This window comes from Pygoscelis adeliae, unplaced genomic scaffold (genome assembly GCF_000699105.1).
Source record: "Pygoscelis adeliae isolate BGI_AS28 unplaced genomic scaffold, ASM69910v1 Scaffold44, whole genome shotgun sequence".
Taxonomy (NCBI): Eukaryota; Metazoa; Chordata; class Aves; order Sphenisciformes; family Spheniscidae; genus Pygoscelis; species Pygoscelis adeliae.
This window is the reverse complement of record NW_008824761.1, coordinates 4535757-4555089: the sequence shown is the minus strand read 5'-3', so window position 1 is coordinate 4555089 and position 19333 is coordinate 4535757. Positions and strand designations below refer to the sequence as shown.

Genomic DNA, 19333 nt, shown 5'->3' with positions numbered 1-19333 from the left:
ACAAGCTTCCAGAAAAAAAGCTCAGATCTCATGATTTAATCTAATTCAATTAAGTGGAAACTCCATCTATTTATTTCCCATTTACAACATACTGAACTTAATTAATTTTGGTGAACTCTTTTTATATGGGAAGGAAATGAATACAGAAAATGTGTGGTTAAGGCGCTTACTGAAACTGCAGAGATCTGAGTCCAGTTTCCCGATTGCCAAAGACTTCCTCTGTAATCACTGGCAACTCATTTCATCTCCCTCTGTCCCAATTCTCACTCCTTTGATTGTTTAACCTATCCCTTTCACTTACTGTTCATATGCTGGCTTTTTTAACAATAGAGGCTTTTCAGAACAAAAAAATCTGTTTCTAGGATGATATGAGGATTATTCTTAGAGTTACTGGATATATACATTGCTTTGTGCATATGCGTGTGTAGGTGCATGTGTGTGTATCTATATCCATATGTATACCTATATCCATATATATATATATATAGCTACTAAGAATGGTCTTTGGCCAATTCATACATATGTATGTCTAAGAATTTTTATACATATGTATGTATAGCTCATTCAAAACAAATATTAGATCTATGCTAACAAAACAATATCAGTAAAGATAAAGTTTCTTACATCTAGTATATCCTTGTGTGTGAAATCTGTGGTGAAAGGTAAGTGGATACAGTAATACTATGCAGTCCATAGCTGACACATTTCTTTTGTACTAAAATTACAGTAATTTACCTATTACTAATTAATGCCAGATGGATGTACAGAGGGATATATATTGGTATAAAACTACAGTGCATATGTTTTATGAACCATTTAATTATTATGCTGATATAAAATCAGTAAATAGCCTTTGTGTAATTTTAACACACAAGTATTTCTGCATAAAGGAAAGTGTAAATATTTATGATTACACACTTGTTCATAATATTTTGTTATATAGGCCAGCTATTGCCAAAACAAGCCATATTATAAGTCCAAAGATTGCAGGCAAAGGGGAAAAAAAAGATAAACATGTGGATGGCTGGGTGAAAATAAATATAGATAACTAAGATCCTGCAAAACTGGAAAGCAAACAAAGGATGTTCTCTGTGACAGACTATTTCTAATATCTGATTAGTAGCTGTTTAGCTGTTTAGCAACAGACATATATAATAAATTAATTGTATTCTTGCTTACTACATATGAGAAAACTGCACCATCTGAGAAGCAATTTTAGCTCTGAAGATCAAAACTGTGAACTGAAAATTCAGGGTAAATAGAGGTATAATAGTTACTCATCAGTCCAGCTACTTCATACTAAGTATGCCAAAACTTTCTTTTGGGGTTAAAAAGAATTCCTGTATTTTGAATCTTTATAAATGACTCCAGATTTTTCTGTTGTGCTTTGTACTGATAAACTGTATATGCCAATGCAATTTGATTTGACCATTAATATTCATTCTCCTAATTTAAGTATTTGAAGGTTATAATTATTTGCAATATTGTTGTTGATTGACTTGGATTTTTGAATTATTAAATCTTCTTAATGGATAGTGCACAGATATCACTATTCATGTGGTTACATAGTAGAGCTCCTATTAAAGCTGACGTGCTGTGAAAAACGTAATATGTTAAATTCACCTACACTAAAATGCTTCATTCCTAACACTTTAAATCAATATCATGTTTGTATTTAATCACACAAAATGCACTTAAAGCATTAGAACACCAAAACTTGAAAAGAAAGACAATGTATCTCAGACTTGCCAATATTAATATCCTATCAACAAAACAAACTATAAGAAACAAAGTACAAATTGGCTTTGCAAAGTACACTATTTGTATTCATTTTCAAAACCTTCATGATTTTGTATCCTCAAGATCATGCTGTTTTGATGCAGCCGTGATACAGCAGGTGATATATAGGCAGACCATTTACAGGTATTCTTTATAACTACTATTATAAAATGTACCTGTATCTATTCAAGACATCTGTATATCACTGACAGCTAATAGATCAGAATAATAAGTGCAAATGCTTCATTTTCTTCGATACTTAATAGCCATCAGGATTTATGTGTGTCTTGTGAATTAAAATTCTTTTACAAGGCGCACCAGGAACATCGACTCTAAGCAGATAGAAGGTCAAACCAATGACAAGGGTAAATCTGTATCTTATTAATGACTACTGTTTCTATTTCCCACACATTTTTTCTGTAGGAAAGAGAGCTTGTCACTCTCACTGTTCACATACAAGAAAATGAGCATGATTTCTTTTCAAATTCAAACAGTAGCAAAGATTTTAATTAGGTTACAAGCATAAAGTATGTATCAGGAGAAAACACACGTTAGCTTGGCTGTCCGATTCTAGGCTGATTTTGTTGACCTGGCATTTGGAAAAGATTTTTTTTTTTCTGACTGATAATTGAGCTCATCTGAGAAAGAGTAAAAGAAACACAAATACATAGTGCCATACTATCATTTTTACAGTCACTTTGTATCTCAGGACTGCAGTCCACTGTTCCAAAATTTCAACAATGGAGCTTTCATAAAGGCATTCTTACAGAACGGTGCCTGGGCCCCTCAGTCAAATAAATTCAAGCCAAGGTTTCCAAGGAAAACTTCTGGCCATGATTCACATGACCTACACACACCAGTTAGAAAAAAAGACCGCCCAACAAAGGAACAAAAAGAAACAATGTCCCTCGGAAACAGACCATCCATTCAAGTTAAAAATCAAATACACAGTACAGCTATAACTGAAAAGACCATGTGTAAAGAATACTAGAGGGTAAAACCTTTCTGCTAAAGAGATGTCGTCCTACCAGCTGACCTTCACACTTTCACCTTCAGTGTAAGGCATTATGCACAGTACAGTGTTTGAAGCACTTACAGAACTAACAAGGAAGAGGAAAAGAAGTAATTAATATGCTCAGGCACAGCATAGGAAAAGAAAAAGAAAAAAAAAAACCAAACCAAAAAAACAAACACCCAAACTGCTACGAAGCTATGTAAGAGCACTATGTTACAGCTCAATGTCTCCCTGCCTTCCCCCTCTCAAGGCTCTCCCCTGCATATTAAACACTGGGTTCAGTAAAGGACACAGCTTTTTGGATTCTTTAATGGAGAAGCATCCTTTTTCCATTCCAAGTACATTATATAACTGTGTAAGCGATGGAAGCCAATTCCACTGCCATGCCCTCAAGCAGCGTTCATCTAATGCAAACAGCCATAGAGAAATCTGCTGCTGCCTCACATGTGATCCCAATCTAGAGAAAACATAATTCAGGACTTTGCCACACATTACAGGCTTAACCATTTGATTATAACTTACCGATTTCATAGAAAAAAAATTTTATTTCCATTGTGTCTGGTTCCAAAGTAATCAAGTAAGCTCCCTACAGTCATAGCTGATCTCTTATATGAAAGAATTAGCTTGACTCATTGCAGGCAAACAGTTTTGGTTGAATCTCTAACAAGATTCACACTGATATTTAAAAATAAAACAGAAGTTTAAAGTGCTTGCATTTATCAGCTATCAGAGCAGAAATTTACTTATCTGAACCTGCTGACCATCTACTGAAGTTTATATGCTAACATTTCCAATTAATATTTTGCAGGACAGTAAGTGAGGTTTCCTTATGCCCTGGGGGAAAAAAAAAACCAACAAACAAACAAACAACACCCCCTAATTAAAAAATGCTTTCAAGTATTGTGTCAGCTAACAAATACAGAGTTAAAGACAAATAAAGTTGCAAGGAATGGATTCTTAAGTAGCAATTTTTCTCCATACAAAAGGGTTGTTTATGAACCAGCTTTTGAGTCTTACAAATCCTATCAGCTCTGGTGGCCTCTGATTCCTGGGGTGCAAGTTGACTGAAGACCCCTAAATTATGCACATGGCTTGGCATGAATAGTCTTTGAATCTATTTACTTTCCCTTTGTGTAATGGAGAGAAACTAATTGATTAAAAGGGCCTGGTTAAAAAAAAAGAACAACGCCCAAACATAAAAAGATTGAGAGACTAGCAAGAAGAAACCAGAAGCTGAGCGTTCCCCTTAATGGCAAGACTGGTTCAGTCTGTTCACCTATGGGAAAGACGGTGTATAGCAGTAAAGGGTAACTAGAGCACAAGCAGGCAATGTATGCCTCTGTAGCTTTTGAAGGGGAAAGACACCCAAAGGAAAAACTGTTTAATGTTTCCTGATATGAGGTGACTAAGATTTCTAAACTTGGTAGTAAAAAAATATTTTCTCTGAGGTTGCTGCAACTGTTGGCAATAAATATTAATCATGGGTTGGTTACTATCAAATAAGTAAACTACATGCACAAATCTTTAAAGTAAGGGTAAAATTGTGGATTATTTTTTGGCACTTTCAGTTACTCTGCACAGATTTTTAATGCTATCTGAATGTTAAATCCATACTAGTGTTACTGCCCAGATTAAACGTCATTTTCATTGATAAATCTGAGGCTTTAGCAGGCTGAAAGGGCAGGATTTCTGTCAAATAATGTCACATGTCTACGCTACAGAGGTGTCTGTATCTGAAGACAAGTTAGGCTCCTTTATAGTCATTTCATAGAAACAGAAAATTCCTGGATGTGATTCATCTCGTACTGAAGGGGATATCTAAACCAAGTCACATGAATTGTTCCTGAAAAGTGCCTATTTATCTACACTGACAATACAGAGAATAACCGGAGGTGGACACCTACAGTTCAGAATAAACTCATTCCAGATCTTTCGCAGCAGTGAAGATCTACCACAAAAGAAGTCAGCTCTGAACACGAAACTTACCTAATGTTTTTATGGCATTAAAAAGGAGTCTGTTTGAGATTGCTTGACACTTTGGACAGAGCTGTCATTTGTCTCAGACATCTCAGTACTAACAACTTTTATGAAATCATGTGCAGTGTTAATACCTTGCACAGGGATTTTCCTAAAGCTAGCTAGGTAGAGATGTTCAAAAATGAAGTAATAAAGTAGATAATTAGTAGACAACTGGCACTTTTACACATACCCTCTCTTTCAAGAGAAAGGAGTCTCAACTCAGCACATCTGGGCAATCAGTTTTAGATTTCAGCTTTAGCCCCTGATCAGGTGAGGGATATCAAAAAGCAGTAATGAAAAAATGTGTTTTTCTTTAGGTTTTTTTTTCCCTGTAATGGAGTTGTAAATCATAGCTTTATTTTTAAATTATGTTAATACTGTAAGGGATGAGGCCCAAGTGACTATGCTGTGAGCACAGGCAATGCCCCAAGAAAAAGCTCCAGAAGCCAGCCACGGGGAGGGGCCCAGTGTCACTCTCCTTGACTGACTGATGTCTCAACCACTCCTGAAACTGGGGTGAGAGAAGATTCTAGAAACCTTAGACTGGAGCCAATAAATAGGGGCACACACGAGCCTCCTCGGGGTGCTCTCCATACTGACACCCCCCGTTGGCAGGTCTGACGCTGGATCCAGGATTGGTGATCTCTCTCTCTCTCTCTCTCACTCCCTCCTCCCCCTGTCCCCCCTTCTCGTTCTTTGCCCTTGATGCTGCTAAGTAACACCTGGCCTACCTGAACTTCTTATAAAGCCACTTAGCTTATGTGACATATTAATACACAGAGGGTTGATGCTTATAGAGTGTTCATTCCATTAAAGTTGATGTTCATGTATGGACCTTGAGTGTTATCTCACCTTAATCCACACCGAGGGGATTTGCGGACCTTAGTCACTCTCCCCTTCTTGTAGGTGGGGCATGACAATACTGAAAAAAAAAAAAAGGCCAAAACCTTGAATGGCACAATCAGTTTTTCAAAAAAGGAATCTTCATGTTGCATTTTCCTTTGAGTCAGCTTTGACATGGATGACACAATACAAGGATAGAAGGCGTAAATACCACATTGATGGCCTGTTAGACAGTACCCTAAATACTGGTCAACGTACTTAAGAGTTCACTAAGGTTTGGGGTTTTTTTTCAAATTCACTTGTTCATTCTTTTCTTTCTTTTTAATTATTATTTCAGTTTTCTGGATAAGTTGCTTTGTTTTGAAGTAATTGAACCCTGGAGTTCCAGAATAATGGCGGTCCAGGCACACTAGGAAACCAGCCAGGTGCCACAATTTTCCCCTAAACTGCTTGCTGAGCAGGTCAGCAACTTGAGGACTGTGATACTGCTGAGTATGAAACTAGAAACTAGTTACTGAGAAGCTATAAATCACAACTAAAATTTAGGGCCTACTAAAGAGATTAAGAAAAAGAAACATGTGATGCTTTTGGCACCTTCAGTGCAATAGGGACATTGCTTATAAATGAAAAATTGTTAGAGCATTAAGGCTTTTTTCGCCAAGATAAACCCAGTATTGCAGTTTGTTTTATGGTTTATAAAGTATCTGCTTTATGGTTTATAAAACCTGATGAACAAAGTCAGGAAACAGTACAAACAGATATTCCAGGGTTAGGCAAATACTTCAAAAGTTTCCGGAGCTGGTGGGAGAAATGTTAAATGAAAGGAAAAAAAAAAAAAGTAACTACAACAAAGAAATGCTGATATAGTTCTAAACACTAAGTATGAGGCCATTTTTTTAAGTTCACTGAAAGATATCTGAAAGCACTGAAAACAGTTTTTTCTGGGTTTGTATGTGTATTCTATCTTCATATAGAATGTAGAAAAAAATAAGTTAAATGCCAAAGATTGGATCAGCCTTAAGAACAGTGATGCAACTGTTCAGTAGTGCTATAGGAATACACAGATAAGAAGAAATAAACACAGAGTATATCTGTATTGCTAAATAAATGAGACCAGGGAGCAAGCTGGAGCACTAGCCATCACGACTGCAGAAGTGTTTGCAGCATTCTTAACAGCTCTTGCCAGGACACAACCCCAGCACAAATCACGAGGCGGTTCATGTCAGAGACCCTAAAATTCAGCATGGATGTAACCATAGCAGTTTTGGATCCCTTTGCCCTGTGTTGTTCTCTATCAGCACTGTCCCAGCAAGCTAATGCTGGTAGCCTAAAAAAGCCTTGGTGTTCTTTAGGACCTCATATGCCCACAGCTGAAACACAACACGCATCCTCTGTTTCATGCTATAAAAATGTTGCTTTGATGGTTTACAACACAGCCTTCACATCAGTTCAAAATGTTCTGAACTGGTACCAATGCCTCATACAGGAGTACCAGCTGGGGCTCTAAGAAAACCCACAGCTTGATGCTGTCTAGAGTAGACACAACCAGTCTTCTCCAGAGGACAGAGTCCCAAATAATGCAAGTATGAACCATGCTGCAGTACTTGTTATATGTAAATAACATATGTTGGACATGTGAGAAAGAATCCAGTTGTTCACCAGCATTAGTAAAAGTACTACTGTATTTATGACTTACTACATTTACTACATAACTCAGAGGTAAAGTAAAAGAAAGAAAAAAATTAAAAATTTAAAAAAAGGACTAGAAACGCAAAAGATTTGGGACAACAGAACCTGGATCACTATTTAATTTTAGGTCCTTATTTCAGACAAATAAATTAGGACGCCTTCAGTTACCCTTCCTAAGCAGTGGAAAGGGCCTGGCATAGCCCCATATTTCCGCAGGCAAATTAAGGTCTGCATAGTTAAATGCCTAAACTTAGGTAAGACACTTCTGAATCCTGGAGAACTGAGAGCCTGAGGGAGCAAGTGAGTGTGAATGCGTGAGAAGAAATGTAACAGAACAGCAGAAGAAGACAAAATTTATGTTTGAAATGCTGAACAATACAGTAAGGTGTTGATAGTCTGTGGAAAGAAAAAACACCCTTACAAACCTGTTAAGTGAACTACTGTGATCTTTTTTCTCAACAGGTGGCTATGAGAAAAAAAAAGTGTTTAGATGATAAATTGAAAGCAAGAGCACCAGCACAAAGTTCATGAAATGCTGTAGGAAATTTTAAATAGTTTTTGTTCTATACACTTTTCTAATAAACTTGCTCTTCTTGTTTTTGCTGGAAACCAATGAGAAACTTCAAGACTAGCAGTTTTTATCCTCAGTCCCATATATTGCCACATTATGTCTTTTCCCTGCAACTTAAAAAACCCAAAAACTCAGCAAGCAAAAACCCCCCAAAAATTCAGAGCATATACACATGCAAGATTTTGATTTTTCAGATGTTTAGATTGTATATCCTTCTATTTTTACCTACTTCACCTGTTTTATTTCATATTGATCTGAATACAGTTATTTAGATACTTCTAAGAGCAATGAAACTGAAACTAATCATTCTGCACCATAATTTGGCTTGCTTCTACAGGAAAAGAAATAACAATATTCCACTGTAGAGCATTTTAAAGGATTATGTTTCTACTTCTTTAAAAAAAACATTCTTGATGTAAAAGAAAAGCCTGAGGAAATACATAAAACAACACTTCAGTTTTTACTTTCACATCACTGCACAAGGAGTACCAAACCATACTTTAGAGAAGAAGAAAGGAGGAGGAGGAGAATCCTACACAGTTGATAAATTAAACTTCATGCCTTAAAACCTTTGTTAAATGAATGATTAAACAATAAGCATTATACAATGAGTGTGTGTTGTGGGTGTGATGAGGGGGTGTAAGTGAAGGACAACTGCACTAAGCACTTTTGTGGAAAACAGGAGTAAAAATAGCTGTATTCCCATCTTTTGTCCCAATGACAGTGATTTAATATCAAACAAAAAACACAGTAACTTCTCTCCTGCAATAGTCACAGTGTGCACAAAGACATGTATTTCAGGACACATGGGATTAGACTTTCATGTTTATCCTATTATTGCTGGAAGAGGCAACTAACTCCCACAAAGCCATGTTTTGAACTTACAGCTGGCTGACACTTGCAGTATAAGGGGTGAGAATAAACTACTCAAAATTCTGTTTAACCTTCGTAAACATTATCAGATACTGACTATAGGGCTTCTGATGAAGTAAAACAAATTGTTAAGCCTAGCACCACATTATTGTTTTCATACACTATTGAAACCTCTTTGAGTTGAACGCCTTTAACCTTAAATTTCTTCGAGAACTTCAACGAAGAACCTTTAGGCTTCACCAGCCCTCAAATGCTTTCACACTTAACTCTTACTGACTTCAAGGGAGTTGCTCAGGTATGTCTAATGGAAGATTTGGGCCCTTAACGCTAAATTTTCAGAGAGATTAAAATAGTGGCATGCACTTTTAGATAGCTACAAAGAATATACACCTGAAATAGTCAAGAAGAGATTAGTGAATATGCCACTGTTAATCACTGAAAATCTCTGCTTCCAACCCAAACTATTCTATGATTCTATGATTCTGTTTATAAACTTAACACACCATTGAGCATATTTTATAAATTAGCATCCTGTTTTGACATTTTAGTTTATATCACTTTAAAATAATTTTAACTTCTTGGCTTTATTGAGTATACTATAGGCAAATAGATTTTACACTATTTTTATAGCCTCACTATAATAAATCTATAGTTTTTTTCAGTCCCAATGCAAGTGCTATGATTGTTGCACTTCTCAAATACAGCCAGCAAGACTTTCTCTGAACTTTAAGATCCTAACATTCCTAAAGTAAAATTCCGTGACTCTCAAGGCACAGTGAAACATGTTTCAGCTTTCCATAAAATAAGCAGAAATCTAATGAAAACACATTCTTGAAAGATTTGCACAGTTATTTTCTGATCAAGTCAGAAATTTCTGTATATGCTATATACTACAAAGTATATACTGTATCATAAAATATGTAGTACATGATTTTGGTAAATGTGATTCCCCCTCACAGGTGATATTATGAAATGGAGAAGTAGATCAACATGAATAATAAGAAGTAAAAAAAAAGAAAAAAGTCCCTTGTTTAAATTGCAATACAGTTAATTCCATGTGCCAATGTTATTAAAGGTCTTAGTTCAGTCTTACTTCATTCAGAAAGGTTTGCTTATCGTTGGTATCACATAATTTCTGCATTATTCAATTCAAATTCTATGTGGCATAATAAATAATATATGACATGACAGTAAATATCTTAATTTTTTCAAAATTAATCAACATTAAGAAACAACTATGCAAAGCAAAACAATACCAACCCACATTAACACCTAATAAGATAATACATATTATTTTAGAATAATGGCCTTAGAAAGCAAAATTCACAGACAGATAGGTTCAGAACTGCTCATTTGGAAATCTTGGGAAGCTTTGCATCATCTTCAATGAGAACAGACTTGTATTCTTGTCTATGTTTAAATTAATGATTTAATTAATTTTGAAATTAAGCACACAAAGCATGTAAAAATAAAGATAATTCTAAATATACAAATGTAGTGCATCTCCCTTTATCTTGTAAATGTCACCCTTATCTTGTAAATGTTTGAAACCTTTTAAAGAATTCCTCCTTCCACTAAGCTGAATTGATTGTGAAGGAGGTTAGGACAAGGAATGAACAGTGGAAGTGAATATTTTCATGCTGCCTTTAGTGAGCTGAAGGGGTAACAGGCACTTTTGTAATTAGGTCTCTCGATACATTAAAAATTGACTGGAGAAGGTAACCTTGTCTTACTATTTGTGACTAAAGTTCTATGTATATTTACAGTTCTGTAATTATAACTTCCTTTGGTGTTTAAACCTTGTCATAAGGACAGATGTAAGTCTCCTGAGTTCATGGAATACCTAGTCCAGAGATTACTTTCACCTTGTTTTATTTATCTTACAGTACTGTCTTATCTCTTGGGTGTAGAACCTCTACAATTCCCTTGAAAGCACATGTAAAACTCTGGTTTTACAGGCTGAAGTATAGATATATCAGTACAGATATGACAGACTTCCTATGCTTACACTTCATGTTCTTATCTTTTTTTTTTTTTTTTAAGGAAAAAAAATCCATCTAGTTAAGCAGCTTAGAATGCACTGATGTGAAAAATCCCTCAGAATTCAGTAATGATGTGTTCGTCTTTCTGCACATCTGCTCAAATTCCAAGTCACGATGAAGAACCTATAAAAATTCCAAGTCATTGAGAGAGAGAGAGACACTCACAAGTATTAAAGTGCTGTTGAATCAGTATTTCCACTACAGACTTTTTATGGCTAAGGAAGCAGAGCAGTTATAGTTGCAATTTCCCAACTGGGATGTGGGAACACATGGGCGACAAATACAGCCAAGGAGGCAGACCTGGTCTGTTTCCTGTAGCTTGCTATCTTCAGGCTTTGTTCAAACCTCATAAAGAAGCAAGGGTGAACCTGGCCTTTGCTGATGTCAATTGAAAGCTTTGCCATTTACTTAAAAGGTTCAGAATTACTTATCATCTTTCTACTCTTTTTGGTTTTAACAGAATCTTTCCAGTTAGGAAGAAAAACCTTTCTTTTTGTGTCTGAAGATGGCCTTAAGCAATAAGTCAAAGAGCGGAGATCCATACTACTCATTAATTTATTGGATCTGTTGATCTTGAAGCCAATATATAAAACTTTAAAGTGGGCATTACTTCTGACTTGTGTAGCTAGCAGGAAGTAAAAGCAGGAAGTTGCTATGAGGAAGAAGAAAAGATGGCTCTCAGTGAGAAGAAAAAGAATGGAAGAGTGTAGAAGAAGAAAAATAAAACCTAGCAATTTAGTTCTCAGAACAGCATATTTTTAACTGGGCTATGTTGACCCTAACAATATTCTCCTTTCCAACCTTTCCAATATTTTCCTAGAATTTGGTACAACTCTTAAAATATTTTAATTTTTCAGTAATTTTCTGTGAATAATCATGTTTATTATAAACATTAAAACCAAAATATGTAATGTATTAAATCCCAGGCCATATTCTTTCTCTATTGTCTAAGCAAACTTCCAACTGATATCACTGACTGCTCCTTTCTTTGTTGAGGAATGTATCTCTACATCTTCCTAAATTTATACCCAATTCACAGACTATGATTGAACTGACATTGATGTGTTTATAAAGTGGATATGTGTACTACTGGACAATGAGGTAGGGAATGAAATTTATAATGGCTAGATGCAAAACCTTGAAAGACATAAAAAAGTCAACTGATAATTAGATCAAATTTTCAACATCTATTTAAAAATACAGCCATAAGAGAAGGTGCAGTGCTGTGCTACTAGTCTCAAGTTGGAAGTCAGCCTGACACTGCATTCGTCCATGAAGTTTTCTTCTGACATACAGTACTGCAGTGATACTGGACAGAAGAACAGATGCAGGACCTTGCCCCTTTACCTCAGATATGTTTGATGAACCAGAAGAACCCACAGAGCCTGGAAAATTGGTTCCCATAGGAACGACTGTGGTCATCTTTAGTTTTTGTTATTTTCACCTTTTTTACCATGCCTGACAATTTTTGTTACAGAGAGTTTCTTTAGACAATAGGCAGGAGACATGAGTATTTACTGTGCAAATAAACACAGTTAGAAATATTCTAAGAAAATAAGATTCACTTTGCCCTTGGTATGATTCTTATGGTGAAATAGAAAATACATATTTAAGATATCTTTCTCCACAGCCAATCTCAACAAGAACCCTGACATCTGAACACATATTCCTTTTGCAGGCAATAAAACACAATTAATAAATAATATATACAGATCATTATAACATTTAAACAGTCACACTAGAGTTCAGCTGTGTTAATTAGATTACAAGTAGGAGGCAAACGAATGATTCAAGATAAACCATACGTAAATAAACAGCTAAAGATTTGCTAAGGGACAATGCTGAAATTATCAATTAATTCTTCCTAATACCAACCTCTGATTTTAAATCTGGACAGGAATGGTCTGCAAAATATATACAAATGCAATGCTGGGATACAATATTATGATGGGATTAATGATCCATGCTTTTTCTGTAGAGAACGGACATTCTTCAGAAAAACCAGGCTGATGCACTGGGGTAGGAAGAAGCCTATCTTAAATTGCCTGAGTTGCCATAAAGGGTGATAAATATTGAGTGAGGCACACCCACACATAGATAATTTTTTTGTTTAAAATATATTTTTTCTCTGGAATTTTGTATCTGCTGTTAAAGTAATTGATATTTCATTTGAACAAGGCTGTCTGATCATTAAATACCACTGTTCATAGATACCTGGGTAAAATGCATTGTTGCCTTACGTGCAACGTAAAACAGTTTGATACATGTGAAATCATATTCTGCAACCCAATCTACCAATGAGAAACCTATGGAATACAATTTTATGAGCAACAAGGAATGAATAACTAACATCTTAAACCATACCCAACAAATACCTTTATGTAAGCTAGATAGCTTTGTTGCCCAGTTGACTTCCAGGTCCTCGTTCCCTAATTTTCATTACTATACAAATCTCAGTTAATTCATAACTTTGTAGAGGAAACCAATTAATTGTTTCCAAAAGGAAACCTGTGTATGGTTGTGAGGACAGCTTGCTCCAGGGATCATTTGTACAGACACAATTACACCAGATTTGCTTCCTTTGCCCTATGCAGTCCTCCAATACGCTTCCCTCGGGTTGTGTACCTGCAAGCATTCCTGGCTGCCCTCAAACCACATCAAAGGAGAGGCCACCCTCACAGCCTCTTTTGTGCTTTAAAATTCTCATGCTGAGGATTGCAGCACACCATTCGTAGTATTTCAGACATCCTGATCAAAGAAACCACACAAGAAATGATTGCTTTGTCTTAGGGTGGTATAGGCATTACAGAGAACCAGGACTGTGTGCTATATAGCATGGATGCAGTGAGTCTGGTCTGAGAGGGGGTAGCCCTGAGTGATGCTTTTGCACATTCTGCACCACTTGGCATGGGAACAGCCCCTTGGGGTGGGTGCAGGTGCAGCCAACTGCTAAAAATGAATCCAAGCTGAAAGCAGCACTAGAAAGTGTGGCAGCTGATACCAGATTTCTGCTACCTGCTCTCTTCGTAAGACTATCATGAAAGTCTTAAATCTCCCTTGAAATTCTGGATATTATTTTCTGTTTAGATGTAAATATTCACGCTTGTACTCAACATCATTGTAGTCAACACCTCAGCTGCACACACTTAGAGAAAGAAAACAAAACAAAACAAAAAAAGCACATAAAAAACAAGGTCTACTTTATTGCACTGCAGCTAAGATTTGTAAGACACGTTGGAGGTATTTTCACCACTGTCTATATTCCAATGGTACATGAGGAGAGTATGTCTATAAGCACATACATATACAGAGAAAGACAGTATGAATTTATCTGTCTCATCCTCAAGACATCTATAAAGCTATCAGCTGAGGGGGGCATGAAGTATATCAGGCCTGGTTTCTCCAGGCCCATTCACTTTTAGAAGCAGCAAAAGACTCATCACTGAAGGAATGCTAAAACGCAACATGCTGCAGAGAGACCCAAATTTACCCAAATTTCAGAAGCAGCCCAGGTAGAAATTATTACCCTGCCTTTCCATGAGGGTATGTGTATAATTGGATGCATAGTTAGCTGCAATGGAAGAGTATCACAACAGAATTAAAAAGAAGATGAAAGCTTACAGAGTATAAATGTCTGAATCTGCAAACAAAAACTGATTGGCATTTTGTAGTATGAGCATCCCAAGTAAATCTTTCCCTCACTATTCCTTAATAACTCTGTGTCATTTATGGGATGTTTCATCCCTCAGTGTAGATCATGGCAAAGCTCACAAAACATTCCTGAAGTTTAAATGGAGCCTTAAGTGTTATTTGGTTTTGTGCCTTTTCCTTCATTAGGGACTGTACTATGTGGCATACCCCATGGATCAGTCTCTTATGATACCAGCACCCCAAGGACAGCAACCACATTCAACATTAACAGAAGCACTTCTACTGCTCTGCTTAAGGCAGGGAAGCTGCATGTCCTGACCATGAGTTTGTTGCCCAGTATCTGCAAGGCTGTTTCTCACAGATAATTAGTCACACAGAACAAACTAAAGGAATATAAGGATCGATAGTGAAAATGAAACACAACAACCAGAAAAGAAACCATATGAACGTACAATAAATGATCTAGTGTCATCTACCAAACTGAAAACTCTAGGGATATGATCAGTCTCTTTAAATACCTTCAGGGTAATAATATATAAAAGAAAGAAGGGATTTATTTCATCTAGAAAACGGTAAAGACAGGGGGCACTGGCCAAAGCAAAGAACAGAAAAGTGGTGGCAGTAAATAAGAAAAAGGTCTTAACTTTAAGATCAATTGGTTGCAGAAATAAGACCCTTAAGGGCATTTGGTCAAGGCACTGTCGTTGCAGATGCTACAGCGAAGGCTAGATAAATCATTAGTTGGAATGATGTGACATGGTTCTGCAAGGGGCTGAGTAGCTGCCCAGACTGATAGTTTTTAGCATTATTATTGCAGAAATAATATCATACATACAGCTCACTTGCCCCTAGGTTTCACATTTTTATTGTAACGCAGGTCTAAAAAAGACCAAAGATAGGAGAGGCACTGTTCATTTCAATGTCCAGCTGTTTATGTTTTGAAAGTCTCAAGAATTGACTGTTATATTTTTAGGATCTCATTTAGATACTGCTGAGACTCTAATTTTACACCAATTTTTTATGCATGAGTTGAAATATTTGTCAACACCAGCTAGATTGATGTTAACCACAAATCTCATCATTTAAAAGTAGCTTTTTGTAGCATGCCTTTTTCTTATGAAGTTACTGTCTTTGGTAGAATTTCATTTTCATTTTCATTTTTTCAAATGCTTTTGAGAGATGTGGCAAGGAATGACCATAGAAGTATAAACTGTTAAGGAACAGCCATTAAGAAGGAAGCCATTTTCTTCATTCGTGAATAAAAATTTGTAGATGAGCCATTATTTAAGCAATATTTTTTTTAAATGAAACAAAAAGGAGGGAAATCTGAATCCACAGAAGTCCTGAGTATCTTGTGTGAGTTCCTTATTTAAAAGAAGAAAATCGCAAAATTCCTTTGACACTAGCAAGATCAGGATTTCATTAAATTTCATGGACACCAGCCCCCACAAGTACACAGATTAAAACGATAGGATTAAATAAACTAAAAACAGATTGTGTAATGCTATGAATTTATGCTCCTAGTAACAACTAAACCTATTATGCCTGATAAGCTATTAAACAGATCTAACCAACATTTAAGTACTGTGTGTTTTTGCAGAAAGAAAGTGTAATTTCAAATGCACTTTCCTGGTTACAGTGATAGGAAATGACATGGAATAGGCATCCAGTGAACATGCCCATATGCCAAGCCACAATCACACAACAGCAAAGGTAACACAACCGCCTGCACTGTAACTGTGCTGCGTTAGTATGAGAGCAAAGCTTATTTACAGGCTCCGAGACAAAGTCTGATACCAGCAGCTAATAACTAACAGTACAATATTGCAATACAACTGGGCTAGCTAGGATCATTGAAGAAGACCATGTCTGGGGATTTTTTGCAAAGATGATATATGAGGTTTCTTTCTTTCTACTAAACATGTGGAGCTACACTGTCTTCAAAGCAATATTTTCTTTACTATTTTTCTCACTGTGCAGTGTCCAGAATATAACAAAACCCATGTTTTAGTCCTTTCAAATATTTTGTTATCATCGCTTCTCAACAACAAGGTCATTTAGGAAGACCTGCAAAATAATTGTTCCCAAACTTTATGGTCTAGTAGTCATTATATTAAATATTGTTTACGAAAGGAAAACTCATTTTCTTTACACTCCTGTGTAGACTTTGCAAACAAGTGTCCTACTCCTTAATCTTGCATCAGATTCAATGTTTGTGTCTTTATATGATCCAGATCCTTCGTTACAGGCATAAAATATTAACCTTGTGTCATATGAAGGATTTGTTACAATCTGTTTTCCTAAATGCTTTTTAGAACTGTAATAAAAATAAATGTTAACAAAACCGTATGGCACCTAGATACTGAAAATAAGTAACGTATGCTGGATATGGTAAACTTGTGACTTTAGACTGATAATTCTGTGAAATTAAAAATGCTATTAAAAAGTAGCTTTACTAAGTGTTCTTGTTTCCATTCCATGGGGGGCTTACCTTAAAATGAATGTGTACTTAGAAAGTGAATTCGGATTGGTGATTCTAGTCAGTGATTAATTTAGCACGTGGGGTTTTTTTTCAGGTACAGCTCCCAGAATAAAAACAAAGTTGCATACAGTAGACATTCTAAAGCATGCTTTTTGCTTTTAGTATAAGGAACTCAAAATGGCTTCTATCATCTTTTATCTGCTTTGTGTTGCCTGATACTTACTCTAATACGTGCACACCTCCCACTACCATTGGAGAAAAGCAGTACTGAAAATGTTATTCACAGCATTCAGCAATTTGGACAGATGTGCACCAGAGAGATTACATCACACAAGGATAGTCGCCAAGAGGGTCTCTAGTCTACCAGTTTTCACATGAACTCAATAGTTCAAGGGACATCCTGTGGCTACTGCATCTGCACTGTATTAAACATCTGAAAGGTTCAAATCTGACAAAGATCTTTTTATAAATTGCAACAAATAATTTGTTTCAGTGACGGGCATTGTTGCAAAATTAAATAAACAGTTTGGGTAGGAAGGAAGCATAAAAAGGCTTAGAAGAGAAGGGAGAGGAGGAATAATGAAATAGATACAGGGGGATATGATAACCAGGAACAAGAAGACAAAAGTTCATGGAGTCTTGTAACTGCCAAGAATACTGCTTTGGAATATCGGCTAGATGTGTGATTTCTTTTGCCAGCTTGATAAGGAACCCCACTCAAGTATTTCATAGTTACTATTCCCCTTGATTCCACTTAAAAGTCAATCACAAAGCTAGCATGATTTGTCCCTCACACATATCTCACATGCTTGGCTTTAGCAGTGCTTACAATGATTAGAGCAAATCTACATAATTCAGCGTAGACTATAATCCATTTTCCATAATTAATCAAAGAAGTGCTTCAAATGTTCTTTAAAAAACTGACCACAAGATGAGTTGGATAAGGTTTTTTTTCATTCCCCGTAAAAAACATAAAAGAATTAATAAATATTGTATCACTTCTCTCTTTTTAACCATGGTGATCCAATTAGACATGAACATAGAGCCATGAGTTATTTTCTTCTTGGGATAAAAAAAAAATAAGTGTCATACTGTTGTGGGTTAACTCTGGTGGGCAGTCAAGCACCACACACCTGCTCGCTCACTTCCCCCCAACCCACCCCCAGTGGGATGGGGACAGAGGAAAAGAAAAATAAAAGTAAGAAAACTTGGGGTCAAGATTAAAAAAAACCCAAAATGAAATAAGATTAAAGCAGGATTTATTTAATAAGTGGAAGAAGAGAGAAGAAAACAAAACAAATTATGCAAAGGCAATCACTGATCACCTCCAAAGGTAGACCTATGCCCAGCTAGTTCCAAAGCAAAAGGTGGCTAACCCTCCTAAACTCCCCTTTTTTCCCTTTTATTGCTACGTTATATGGTATTGAGTATCTCTGTGGTTAGTTCAGGTTATCTGTACAGTTGTGTCAACTCCCAACCTATTGTGCACCCCCCAGTCTATTCACTGGGGGAGCAGAGTGAGAAGCAGAGATGGCCTTGATGCCATGCAAACACTATTCAGCAAAAACTAGAACATTAGTGTCTTATCAGTATTGCTTTGGTCAGAAATTGAAACCACAGCACTGTAAGAGCCGCTATGAAGAAAATTAAATCTATCCTAGCCAGGCCCAGTACACATGCATAATATTAAAAGTTTATAACAGGTAAATTAATTTAAAGCAGAACATATTATTGGGTATTTCTCTTCAATATCAGCACAGCTTCCATTTTAAACAGGAGTTTCAAGACTATATTTTACAAATTTTCCATCTACCTTCAGATTTTAAAACAGCTGAATTCAAACTCAAGTTCAGTCCTTTTTGTGGAGTGCTGGGAGGTGGGGAGGCAAAGAAAACCCCTGTAGACACAGACCAACTGTAGCAAGAATAAGTTTTTAGGTTAAGTTTTTACAGATTAATAAATCACCGAAAGAACTGCAGTTTAATATTTTAGTCTTAGCAATCATGCCTGCTAGCCTCCCTTTATGATGGCTCTAAACTATGTACAGAATTATATACTTATTGTGCGAATTCTCTCATGTTGTACTGCATAAATTATCAACTTAGGTTGATAGCTGTCACACAGAAATAAAGATAAAGCACTATATATTTTAATTAATACATTTATGAAATGAAAATTAACAGATTATCAGCTAAATTAAAAAGCTAACCTATAATTATCATAGGTTTAAATGGCAGGTTAAGTGTATAATCATCGGTTAAAAGCTTAATTCATTAATATAAAGAGAATTTCATCAATTTTTTTCTTTTGTATTTGTAGTTCTTTAATTATAAAAGAATAGGTCAAATTATCTTGCTTTTCAATGATGT

The 19333-nt window shown here is 36.0% G+C and overlaps 1 protein-coding gene across 1 annotated transcript in view; it reads right to left on the bottom strand.

The window, feature by feature from the left end:
* PCDH9 (protocadherin 9) overlaps positions 1–19333 on the bottom strand; it is a 702549-nt gene that overhangs the window by 70742 nt on the left and 612474 nt on the right.